The sequence below is a fragment of the Canis aureus genome, chromosome 4 (genome assembly GCF_053574225.1).
Source record: "Canis aureus isolate CA01 chromosome 4, VMU_Caureus_v.1.0, whole genome shotgun sequence".
Lineage (NCBI taxonomy): Eukaryota > Metazoa > Chordata > Mammalia > Carnivora > Canidae > Canis > Canis aureus.
The window spans coordinates 52,328,915-52,341,653 of record NC_135614.1 but is presented as its reverse complement, the minus strand read 5'-3'; the positions used below and the strand labels follow the sequence as shown (position 1 = coordinate 52,341,653).

The 12,739-nt window shown below is 49.4% G+C and overlaps 1 non-coding gene across 1 annotated transcript; it reads right to left on the bottom strand.

The window, feature by feature from the left end:
* Nucleotides 1–11,996: 11,996 nt before the first annotated feature.
* Nucleotides 11,997–12,143, bottom strand: LOC144313125 (U4 spliceosomal RNA). The gene has a single exon (XR_013378848.1). It is a non-coding gene; the product is annotated as a U4 spliceosomal RNA (small nuclear RNA).
* Between the last annotated feature and the right edge of the window lie 596 nt (nucleotides 12,144–12,739).

Below are 12,739 nucleotides of genomic sequence, written 5' to 3'. Positions count from 1 at the left end.
CCTGACCATGTGCCTGGCCCCATGTTAGCCAGTGGGGCAACCACAAAGACATACCCAGGCCCGGGGTTAGTGACTCTCTGACCCCCTGGGCAGAGATATGTGCACACACAGTAAGACCAGAGACACTGTATGTATGCCCAGGTTCTGTTGAAAGCTATCTGGGCTCAGAGGTAGCTAGAGATAATGCCACATGGGTTTGGAATCAGAAATCCCCATACTCATTCTGTGCCAGAGCTGGGCCTCTCACTTAGGCTCCCTCTGTCTGAAACACCTCTTACTGGCACCTCCAGCCCTCCCCGGCTCTGATTCATTCTTTGGACCCCAGTTTCCATAACCCTTCCCCCAGGAGGCCTTCCTTGGCTCCTCAGACCCCACCTTGAGGGCAGCCTGGTAGTGGGTCCCAGTCCTAGCACTTTGCATTGTCTGTCTGCCTGTTTCCCTGTCTATACCTCACACACACACACTGTAGGGCTATTTATTCCAGGGACACAGGGACCTTGACCAGCACCAAGTGTAGTGCAAAGCACAAAGCATGAGTTCAAGAAGTATTTATTTCCCAAATAAATGCACAGATAAGGAATTTCTTGGGAAGCAGAATTTCATCTTTCTGAGGCCAAGACAAGGCGGTGAGTTCCAGAGCCCCTCCACTTAGGTGTGGCCCATTCTCTGTATTTGCATTGGCCTGGCCACCTCCCTATCTGGAGGCTCTAGTGTCAAGTCCCAAACTGATGTTTTCTCTTCTTCTTTTCTTTTAAATAAACTTTACCTCCAACATGAGGCTGGAACCCCTGACCCTAACTCAGATCAAGGGTCTCAGGCTCTACTGACTGAGCCAACCAGGTGCCCCCAAAATATGTTTTGGTTTGTTTTGATTTACCAGGCTGGTTTGTTTTGTTTTGTTTTGTTTTGTTTTTTTTTAAAGCAAACTCTATGCCCAACATGGAGCTCAGACTCATTACCCCAAGATCAAGAGTCGCATGCTCTACCAACTGAACCAGCCAGACGCCCATTGATACTTTCTCTTGTTAATTTTTTCTTGAGAATAGCTCCACTATGTACACATCTCAAGAAGTACAAAAGGGTATGCGTGAGGTGGCTCCCTGCCTCTCCTTCCTGGAGGTCAGCTGCTGCCAGCCCTTCCCTCTGCTGGACTCCTCTTTGTGGTACGTGGTACGTGCCCCAGAGAGGCCTGCAGCCTGCGTTTCCTGGCCTCTCTAGCTACAGAGGAAGGAGAACATCACTTTTGGCATTAGTGGCCTCTCTCTGTAGCTGGGTCCAGGCAGAGCGATGGAGGAGGTAAAGGCAGAGAGCCAGGATGATTCATCCCAGGCTGGAAGATTCCCAGACTCCAGGGCAGCTGGGGAACCCCCTTGCAGCGAGAACAGACAGTGCCTGCTGTCCTGCATTACAAGGTCTCCGCTGGTCCTCCTGGCCAGACCCCCGGAGATGCCAAACGGCTTGACAAAGGGTGGAAAGAAGCCAAGGCTCCCAGGGTGAAGGATCTCACTCCAGTGTGGGACCTGGAGGAGGAGCATCCTCAATCTGTCTCATTTGGCCACTTCTAGCTCTAAACCTTCCTCACCAAAGGATAGTGAAGACAGTAAAAAAGAAAAAAGAAAAAAAAATCTCAACAGCCCCTCTCTGCCCAAACAGAGGACTTGAGGTCAACATTGGTTAAGACAGGGCAGCCTGGGTGGCTCAGCGGTTTAGCGCCACCTTCAGCCCAGGGCATGATCCTGGAGTCCCACGTCGGGCTCCCTGCATGGACCCTGCTTCTCCCTCTGCCTCTCTCTCTCCTCTCTGTGCTTCTCATAAATAAATAAAATCTTTTTAAAAAAAATATTGGTTAAGACAAATGTAGAAGCACCCAAGAAAGCAAACCTGCCAGGGTTCTGGGAAAGAGGCAGAGCTGGTTCCCTAATCCAGGGTTTGCTGGAGGCTCTTCTAGGGGACTGCCAGGTATATGAGCCTCCGGTCTTGTGCATTTTTTTTTTCAGTGCAGAGTTGACAGCTATGATTTTCAGTCACCACTGAGTTGCAAGGAGTAGAGCAGGACAAGATATCTCCTAGTAAAATTCAGTTTCGTATTTCCCATACCTCAGAACAGGGAAGGCAGGTACTCAGCATTCACAGCCACCCCCATACCCCTTTCTGCTCCTCCTTAGTTAATCATGGCACCTCGTCTAATAAGCAGTGCATGTTCACACTCAGGATGCTACCTGTTTGCCACCCCTGCCCTAAAGGGAACTCTGCCCTAGCCCTACCAGCCCCACAAGTGGCCCACGGGAATGGGGTCCCCCATTTTGCAGAGCGCAACCTGGGCAGCCCCCTCCACAGTGGCCCAGGATAGAGAGATGGCTTTGGAGGCTCGAGGGGGAGGATGGATTATCCTCCCTTTGATAATCTCCCAGGCCGCTTCCACCCAGGCAGTCCTACTTTATCTCTTATACAGTGGACTTCCCAGTAAGACTTCACTTGAAACAAAGTGTCACATTGCTAATAAGAGTGACACACCCTGGGAAATCTGTTCACTGGAGAGGGGGCAGTGAGACCCTAGATTTTGGAGTCTGATTAACGGCTTGGCCTCTCACTGACTGTGACCTTGGGCAAATACTACTACCTACCTCCCCGTGTGGCTGAGAGGACTAAGGGAGATAATGCAGCCACTGTGCGGCCACATGGCCACCACCTGATCCATGGCAGCGTGATGACAGCAGGACCTTGGGGAAGGGGACAGTCTCCTCTATTTTGGATGGCCGTGAGCCTAGGGAAGTTTCTCTTGCCTCTGTTGACATTTGGGGCCAGATCATTCTTTGAAGTGGGGGCTGTCATGTGCCTTGTAGGAGGTTTAGCAGCATCCCTGGCTTCCACCCCCTAGGTGGCCTGTCTCCTTCTCTCCCCGGGTAGGATAACCGAAAATGCTTTCAGAGGCTGCCAAATAGCCCAAGACAAAATTGCCTCTAGTTGAGAACCACAGCTCCTCTTGCTGCAGGAACCAGGAGGGTATTGTGGAGGCAGCAGGAGCGGGAGGATGGAACAGGGAAGGCAGCAAAGGCTACCTCCCCCTGCTTGGAAAGCTCCTCAGTCAGCGCCTCTTGCTCTGTCCCTGGAGACTCCTTGTTTCTGCTGGAGGCTTCTTTCTGATAAGGCTGCAGTAAACTGCGTGCATGTGTGTGTGTGTGTGTGTGTGTGAGAGAGAGAGAGAGAGAGAGAGAGAGAGGGAAAGAAAGAAAGGGAAGGGCGGGAGAGAGAGGGAGGGGGCAGAGGAGGGACCCAGAGAGGAGAATGAGACTGGGGTTGGGGGGGGAGACTGGGGGGAGGGGAGACTGGGGAAGCCTGAAAGCACTCTTGGTCCCCGCGTCCCTAGTCTCTGAACACAGCACCCACGATAGAGCCTGGGGGCCTCTGGCAGTGGAGTCTAAGGTCCTTTGCCCCGCCTGGAAGTGGGCTGAGGGAGATGACTCCTGAGGCCCCAGGCCCAGGCTGGAAGGGCACGGAGTGGGAGGGAAGGCACCCAGCCGGGTCTCACTCTCCGGCCACTCCAGGGCTTCTGTCCACTAAGATCCATCAGAACATGACTCTTCCCCACCCCGTTGCAGTAACCGCCTCTAGATACCTCCAGGTATCTAGAGACCTGGACTCACCTCCTAGCTGGCCTCCTTGCTTGCACCCTCATTCCTTCCACCCTTTATTTTTCACAAAGTAAAAGGCACGACCTATTAAAAATGCAAATCAGATTGTGCCATCCTCAGACTCAAAGCCCTGCAGTGACCGCCTCAGCCCTCAGAATCAAATCAAACCTCTGGCACAGCCCTGGAGCATGTGTGGTTCCTGCCCTCTGCCAGACCTCAGCTCTTCTTGCTCTTTCTTTCACCCCACCTTGTCCTTCCTTTGATTTCTGCCATATGCTGAGCAGGCCTCCCACCCCCACCCCAGCTCTTCACAAGCTGAATTTTGCCTGAGGTTCCTCTGCCCGTTGTCTGCAGTCCCCTGTCCTAAGCATTAGAATGTCTCCACCAAGTGATCTTATTAGGCCTTCCCTGCCCACCAGTGTGCAAATGACCTCCTTAGATGCTGGCATATCACCCAGTTGTATAGGGTTCACAGCACTTTTTCACCTTGTCCCTTTGTTGTTTGCCTCTGCTGGCCCTGCATCTCAGTTCCCAGAAGTTAGGGATCTTGCCTATTGCTAATTTCCACATCCCCGGGGCTGAGGCGTCTGCACATAGTAGAGGATCATGAAGATTGATTGACTAGACAGGCAAATAAGTGATAAGATGGTCTGAGGAGCCCCTTTCTACACTATGGCTTTGGCTCTGTGTCATCGCAGGCTTTGTCCTCTGGCTCAGCAAGGCCCACAGGCCGAGGCTGGCCCAGCCTCTGGTGATGGGGCAACAGATGTGGCCCCAGGCAGCTCTGTGCAGGTGCAGAGATGTCAACGGTACAAATGCTAGAATGTCCCGGGTTACTAGGGAGGACACTTGCAGGATTTGTCACACTTCTCTTGTAGCTCTGAGGGACCAATCATGGCTACAAGATTCCCTTTCCTCCTCTCTTTTTGTGAATGCCTCATTATGGCTATTATTAAGCTGACTTTCCTCCAAAGAAGACCACTCCTGGGTACAGTGGCAGGCCAGCCAGCCACCCAGAGATGCTCGAGGCCAGAAGGAGGCAGCGCCTTTCCCCTGGGCCCCGACCCATGGGGGGGGCCTTCGCAGGCCAGGCTGCAGAGTGTCACCAGAGGGCGCCCCAGGTCAGGGCATCTGTGGCAGCCAGAGGCCTGGGGCCAGAGAGAGGAGGGTTTGCTGGCCTTAGCCTGTGTCCTACCTGCTGGGGTCTCTCTTTCTCTCTCTGTCCCTACCTAGCTTCATCCTTCACCGAAGCTTGTCTTCCTCCATCCGTAAACCCACTCTGAACCCTGCTCTGATAAGCCCTAGCACCAGACCCCAGTGTGGGACTGCTGGAGATTCGGGCTTTCCTGTAAGAAGTGGAACTTGACACAGTCTTCTCCGTGGAGGGGGGACACATGCCCACCTGCCCTACCCCAGCCAGATCCTCTCTGAGCCCCTCACTGCCCAAAGGGGAAGCCGAGACCATGAAACACAGTGCTAAGTCTAGGATCAAATCCTGACTGTGATTTAAGGGCTGGACCTCTTTGGGCAGCTTCCCTAAGCCTTCTGAACTCAGGCTGCAGAAGTGCCAGCTCAGCGCTCTGCCTGGAGCGCTTGCTTACAGCCCCTTGTCCAGCTGAGGCTGCAGCCCTGAGCCCAGAATCTTCCGATTAACCCTTTGGCCCCGGTACACAGGTGGCCGAGGCCACTGGGAACAGACGTGCTGCCTTGTCTTGGGGAGAGGTCTGGGTCACCAGCTGATGTCATAGGGCCTTCCCCCAGGGCCTGCTAGTGTTTTCCTGCCCTGAGCTTCCCTGGGGCCACTCCACCCTTCCTCCCGGCCTGGCTGCACCTGACATCCCTTCATACCCAGCCCAGAGATGGAGCTAGGGGTTGGGGGAGGCAGGAAGGTGCTCTCAAACATGCTGGGGGAATATGAACCCTCACAGGGGATGATTGGCCAGCTCTGCTACTTCAGGGGACTTCATCCGACAGATGTAATCTTACAGATGTGAAACAAAACAATGCACAGTTTCTGCTGCAGCTCTGTTACACTGAAAGGTTGGAAGTAACCTAAAAGCTGCATCAGTAGGTGATTGGTCCAATACACTGTGATGGAGCCACAGAATGAAATACCAGGCAGCTGGAATCAAGAAGGAGGACCTGTTTGGCACCAACATGGAACATTCTTCAGGCTATATAAATTTAAAAATCGAAGTGTGACAGGCAGGGGGGATATATAAACACATACAAATGTATACATATTTGTGTCTATATGCATCATATTGCTCTGAAGGCAAGTGTTCTGTTGCCTGGGCAGGGCATGGGGATCAGAATGGCAGAGGGGTCAAGGGATGAGGGGGAGATTTTCTTTGTAGCCCTTTCCTTACTCTTGATTATTGAAACATTGGCATGTAATACCTACTCCAAATATTATTTTTATTTATTCATTCGTTTATTTTAAGTAGGCTCCACGCCCAATGTGGGGCTTGAGCTCATGACCCTGAGATCAAGAGTCACTTGCTTTACGGCATGAACGAGCAAGGAGCCCCAATTTTTAAAGCTCTCCTTAATGAAAAGGAAATGGTGGCCAAAGAAAAATGATATACCTTCTCTCCTTTCCGTCCCCCTGTTCTTCACTCCCATTGGCTCTTTATAAGGTGTGACTGTGGGACGTCTCTGAGCATCCTTTCCCTTCCCTGTAAAAAGACCCACTGAGTCCTTGCTTCAGAGCTCATTGTGGCAACTGAGATTCCATAGAGGACTCATAGTGGTAGCACAAGGGAGTACGCAATCCACCTCTTTTCCTCCCTGCTTCCTGTCCCATGGTCATATTTTCTTTACTGGGAAATATGCTTTGAAAGAGAAGCCAAGGTTCAAGGCCACCCTGCGAGCAGCCTTGAGCTTGGGCTTCCCACTGACTCTGAAATCCTGTCTTGAGGTTTACAGCCCCCAGGGCAGGGCTAGGATAGGGTGGGGATCTTGGAGTAATTGGTTCCACAGGTAGAAATCCCCAGGATCTCAGGAAATCAAAACAATGTAGAGGGTGTCCTTTCCACTGCTAGCAGTGTGGCTTTAGTAGGGTTCTGGTAAAGGCTGAGGCTTTTGCCTGGCTTGGGACCCACACATCCTCCCAGGCAAGGACAAAATCCTAGTAATGATCAGATTGTTACCTTGGCCAGAATTTGCAAGCTCAGCGTATCTACCCAGGAAGGCCAGAGCTAGGGCAGGTCAACTCTATCAGCTTTTTCTGCTGTGCATGCACACATACTGCAGCCGCTAGCTCCGGTGGACACTTGCACCTGTACACATGTACACCTCTCCTGTGTGTGCATGCACATCCCTCCACACAAACCCACCTGCCTGTACATATATGCACATAAACGGACATGCAGTGTACATGTGTCAGGTGTTAACTGACAGGCACACGCACACACACGCACACTCTTAAAGTCCACAGACAAAAATGCACACACTTAGATACACCCCCCCTCATGTTCAATACATACTCCTGTTGTAGATCATTTCCAGAGATGGCTGCCGTGGATTCCTTTCTTCTCTGCATGTGCATGCTTTTCCACCTCAGCAGGTGGAAAAGCACCACCTTTTATCTCCCTCCTCTTGAATATTTGTGGTAGAAGTAACATTCTGAGATTTCTAAATCCAGGCTTTAAGAGGACTGGCAGCCATTTGCTTCCTCCTTGGAAGTTCAGCCTTCCTGAGGCCACCATGCTATGAGGAAGCCCAAACTAGTCATGTGAGGAGGGAGAGGAGCTGTGCAGAGAAGCACTGTGTCAAACATGGGAGGGAAGCCTGGGCCCTCCAGCTCAGCCTAGCGACTAGCGGAATACAGCTGAGCTATCTGAGAGACCATAGATGATGCCGTGTGGAGATGAGCACTCAGGCATGCCCAAATTCCTGACTCACAGAATCATGAGAACTGAGAAAGTTTTTGTTGTTTTAAGCCACTATGTTTTGGAATGGTTTGTTATGGAACAATATGTAATTAAAACACCCATACCTATCATATACTCACCTATGTTCACACACACACAAACTCACGTACACTTATAGACATGCTTGCATACACACACCTTTGTACTAGACACTGTTGACTGTCTACCCAACATGCATTTCCATTTGTCTTCTTCTTTTTTTTTTAACATTGTTTTTTTATTTTTTAACGTAATCGCTACACCCAACATGGGACTCAAACTCACTCCCTGGAAATGAAGAGTCTAGCAACTGAGCCAGCCAGGTGCCCCACCCCTTAATCGTCCTGACAGAAATCTGTCAAATGACTGCCATTCCTCTAAGCAGTCTTGTACTTTATTTTTTTTTAAGATTTTATTAATTTATTCATGAGAGACAGACAGAGAGGCAGAGACATAGGCAGAGAGAGAAGCAGGCTCCATGAAGGAAGCCCCATGCGGGACTCCATCCCAGGACTCCGGGATCACACCCTGAGCCAAAGGCAGATGCTCAACTGCTGAGCCACCCAGGCATCCTAAGCTTTGTGCTTTAAAAAGCTAATTCCATCCTCAGCTCCAGGAGGGGGCTCCTGATTAGTTTAAGTGGAACTTGGTGGTCTTGGGCCTCTTAACAGAGATTGGGTTAGCTTTGACCATGTGACCACGTTCTCACCAATGAGACATGGGGGGGAAGTAGGATTGGGGCTCCTTGGAAAAAGGAAGGGCTCCTCCTTCTTAGGAAAGTCACCCCAAAAACAAAGATGCATTTATTTGTTAACAGATTCTTCATGTCTGTATGTGGGATTTGGAAATGCTGCAGACACTTTGTGACCAGAAGGATACAGAATCAAACATAGTAGAGAGGTGGAAAGAATAGGTTCTTAAAGAACTCTTGATCAATGCAATCTGTCCACTAGAGAGTCCTTTCCTCCTTGTGTCGGAACTCCAGTTATGTGAGATAATAACTCTATTGTTTGAGGGTTTTTATTTTCCTTGCTTTGTTTGTTTTTATTTGTAGTCTAGGCATCCAACTAATTTCTCCCTTCCCTTCAGTAAATAAACACTTCTCCATGCCCATATGGAAACAGTTCCAGAGCCACTCACAGAAAACCACAGCTGAGCACCTGTGTACTGTGCTTTGTATGTATGCACAAGTACGTAACACTCCACATGTATACACACCTATGCTCAGGGAAAGCACACATCCTCCTACACACATAGCTACAGGGGCACTGATATGTGTATATATACACTTTCTCACAGATGCATGCAATTCCTATTATTCCTATTCACAGACATAAAGAAACCTGGGCAATGCGCATTTTTGTACAGAGGCACGGAGCCACACATACTGGTCACACTGATATTAACATGAATTTAAAAATAAATTAAAAAAAAAAAACATGAATTTGCCCCATTCCTTCCCATGTATGAATAGCCACGGTGAACATACCCACAGCTGAAGGGGTCTGCTTGGCTGTGAGGGTGGCTTGGGTGTGCACAGCAGCTCCATGGTCATGGAGACTGAACTAAACACAGCACTAAGGAAGGCTGGGATGAGTCTGTTTCCACCTCACATGGGAAAGAAAACCTTTCCACCACCCACCCAGCACTTTTGTCCCTACTGACACAAGACCTACTTGGCTCTCCAAGGAGCTCTCTTTATTTTACTTCCTAGGCAAACAACTGAGTTAGGTATCGCACAAAAATGAGTTCTCACTATTTCTGCCACTGGGCATTGTAGAGAGAGAGGAAAGTATGTGTAAAGGCAAGGTGGTGCAAAATAACATAGTGTGTGTGTGTGTGTGTGTGTGTGTGTGTGTGTGTGGGTCCAAGTGATAATGAGTTTGTGGCAGAGAGTGAGGGCATAACAGAAAATGAGGCTGGGGAGTTGGGTGAGGATCTCATCAGGCTTCTGGGTTTACCTTTAAACTCCCATGGCCCACCCACTCACCCTGACCCCTGGTGCCCTGTGACTTTGCACTCAGACCTTCGTCTTCCATCCATTGCTCTTTTTGTGCCATTGATATGCACAATGATTAACAAGATGTTGTGGAAGATAAGATAGCTCAGTGGTTGAGCGCCTGCGCGCCTGCCTAAGGCTCAGGGTGTGGTGTGATCCCGGAGTCCCGGGGATTGAGTCCTGCATCGGGCTCCCTGCATGGAGCCTGCTTCTCCCTCTGCCTGTGTCTCTGCCTCTCTCTGTGTCTCTCATGAATAAATAAATAAAATCTTTTTTAAAAAAAGTATATTTCCTTTCTGGCTTGTGTATGAGGTGATTTGGGTTATATTCTCTCAATTTCCCTTCTTTGGTATCTTCTCATAACCTAGAGCAGTTACCAAGAATATTCTAGAGTTAGCTTTTATTCTTTGACAATGTAAATTCATCTTTTCAGAAATTTCATGTTCCTAAGTTTAATAAGAAGCCATTTGCTGGGGTGCCTGGGTGGCTCAGTTAGTTAAGCATCTGCCTTCAGCTCAGATCATGATCCCGGAGTCCTGGGATCGAGTCCCGCACAGGGCTCTCTGCTCAGCGGGCAGTCTGCTTCTCCCTCTGCCCTCACCCTGCTGTGCTCTCTCTCTCTCAAAAAGAAAGAAAGCAATTTCCAGGGGTATCTGGCTGGCCCAGTCAGTGGAGTGTGTGACTCTTGTTCTTGGGGTTGTGAATGCAGGCCCCACGTTGAGGGAAGAGATGATTTAAAAATAAAAGCTTAAAAAAAAACCAAGCAATTTCCCAAATAGTTCATATACATATAGTATATACAAGTCCATAGAGTAGAATCCTGTTATGAATAAAATGTTCGTACGTGTGTTGATACGTGCATACCATAAGGTCTGAAAGGATATATATATACCAACTGTTAACCAATAGTTGTATCTGAGTGATAGGGTTACAGATGATCCTTATGTTCTTTAGACTTTTCTGCATGTTTCTGAATTTTATGCAAATAGCATGGGTTACTTTTGTCTCCAGAAGAAAATGATTTCAAACTTCAAAAAAAGTGTAATCTACATTTTAGCTAAAAGTATACAGCCGATTGTGAGAAACGGCGAGAAAATTAGAGGGAGAAGCGGGAAGAAAAATGAATCAGCTTGTGCGTGAATCTTCTGGGTGTCTTCAGGGGGCCGCCCAGCTCTTATCAAGGGAGCCTTGCAGCCCATCATCTGAACCCAGGTAAAAGGGTCACAGACACAGCTCCAACCTCAAGGGACGTCTGATGGAGGGGGGAATAGGTGTCACATGTGCATGAGAAGCGTGCCAGGTGCTAAATGAGAGGTAAACTGGAGAGAGAACTCACCCAGGGGTCTGGAGATTCCGATTCTGTTGCCACTCTGGCACCTGGTGGCCTTGGGCAAGTGGCTTCACCTCTGTGAACTTCAATCTTCTTATCTGTCAGAGGAGTTTAATGACAATAACCGGGATGCTGTGATGTTCAGATAAGATAGCTTATCTGTAATCACTTTATGAACTCTGAGGTGCGTCATAGGTCACCTTCCCAACGTGCAACAGCGCCTCCGAAGCAAAGGAATCCGTCCCTGTGGTGCCCATTCAGATCCAGGCAGTAGGCAAGTGCACCGTTGAGGGGCGGGGCCAGCTTTGGAGGGGCCCTAAAAATCCCACCATGCAGGCTGCAGCCCGCACAGCTCTGACATTACAGAATATAAAGTCAGGGAGGACACTCTTGCCTCAGCTCAAAGACCTGCACAGCCGGTTCTTCTCTGCAGAGCTGTACACCCCAAAGGAGAAAAAAAGAAATTAGGAGTAGCCACTTCCTGGCCTTCTCTGAATGTCCAATCCTTTCCATAATTTAACTGCCTGCTCTGGATAATTACTTTTCTCTTGCTTATGAGCTTAGAGCAATAGTGGTTCCCAATAACTGGAGACTTAATAAGGCTAAATTATAATGAGTGTCCTGCGGAATTACATACTGCATTAACACCAAATGAGTTCATTAGAAATTCATTAGGAGTGATTCCTGTGACTGCCACAGGAATTAATCACAGTTAGCCAGAGGCAGGAGAGTGGGGGATGAATAATTGCACAGGGAACTGGATGAAGACCTTTTGGCACCTGACTTTGGCCCGAAGCAGTATCTTCTGAGGGTCATGGGCTGCTTTGGTTGTGAGTGTGGAGGTGAGTTTGCCTGGATGTTGTTGGATCTACCTCCTACACTTCCTCCTCCTTCCTGGCTAGAGCCCCAAGTCAGGATTAGACCAGTGGAGGTGGGGTGAGCAATCTTCTTTTCCAGTCTTAGGTAGCTAAGAAATCGGAGAGAGGACCTGTAGGTCTTGTAAGAACATACATTCCCCTTTCCTGTAAGAGCAGGTGCCATCCCCTTTCTGAGTACCTTAGCGCATGGTGTTATCCCATCCTCCCAGGAGGTGGGTTGACTTGTTAGCCCCATTCTGCCGATGTGGAAACCCAAGCACAGAAATTTAGTCACCTGCCCAAATGATACAGCCAGTAGTTAGCCAAGCTGGGAATTTTGAGTCTTTCAATTAGCAATAATCGCTCCTGAGATAAACCTCATTGGCTATGATGCTACCACTGCACAGAGCTTGTGAATTTGAGTCTTAAGTGGAGTGTTGTAAGGATGGAGGTTGGTCGAAGGTGATTCACTGGTCTTTCCTTCTTGCTCCCTGGCGCTATGTGGCATCTTGAGGTGTCTGGTGGTTTAGCTTTTCTATCCTTTCTACGAGCTGCCCATGCCCTCCCAAGAAATTCCCTTTTTGTTTATCACTAAGAATCAGTGTCTGTTACATCCGGAAAAGCCCCGACTGAGGCAACCAACAAGTACTGGCAACCGTTCGTACTACAAGGCCACCCTGGGTCAGCCGCTGTATGGGGCACAGAGAAGCGCACAGGGTAGACTTCCTGCCCTCCTCTGCTTCAATCTCTGGTAGAAAAGTAACAGTAACAATTCAATCCTGTGTCCTCCTATGCAGATTCTAAGCAGAAGAGAACCAAACCTGGATGGACTAGACTGGAAGGAGAAAAAGGCTTCTTGGAGGGCATGGCACGTGAGCTGGGCAGGATCCTGGGAGAGAGGTCACTGTTGTGGAGACTTTCTGGGTGTCTGCTCATCCCGCAGCACCTTCTTCAAAACTGTCCCTGTCCACCTGAGCAGTGGACACATTGGTGGGTATCTGCACTCT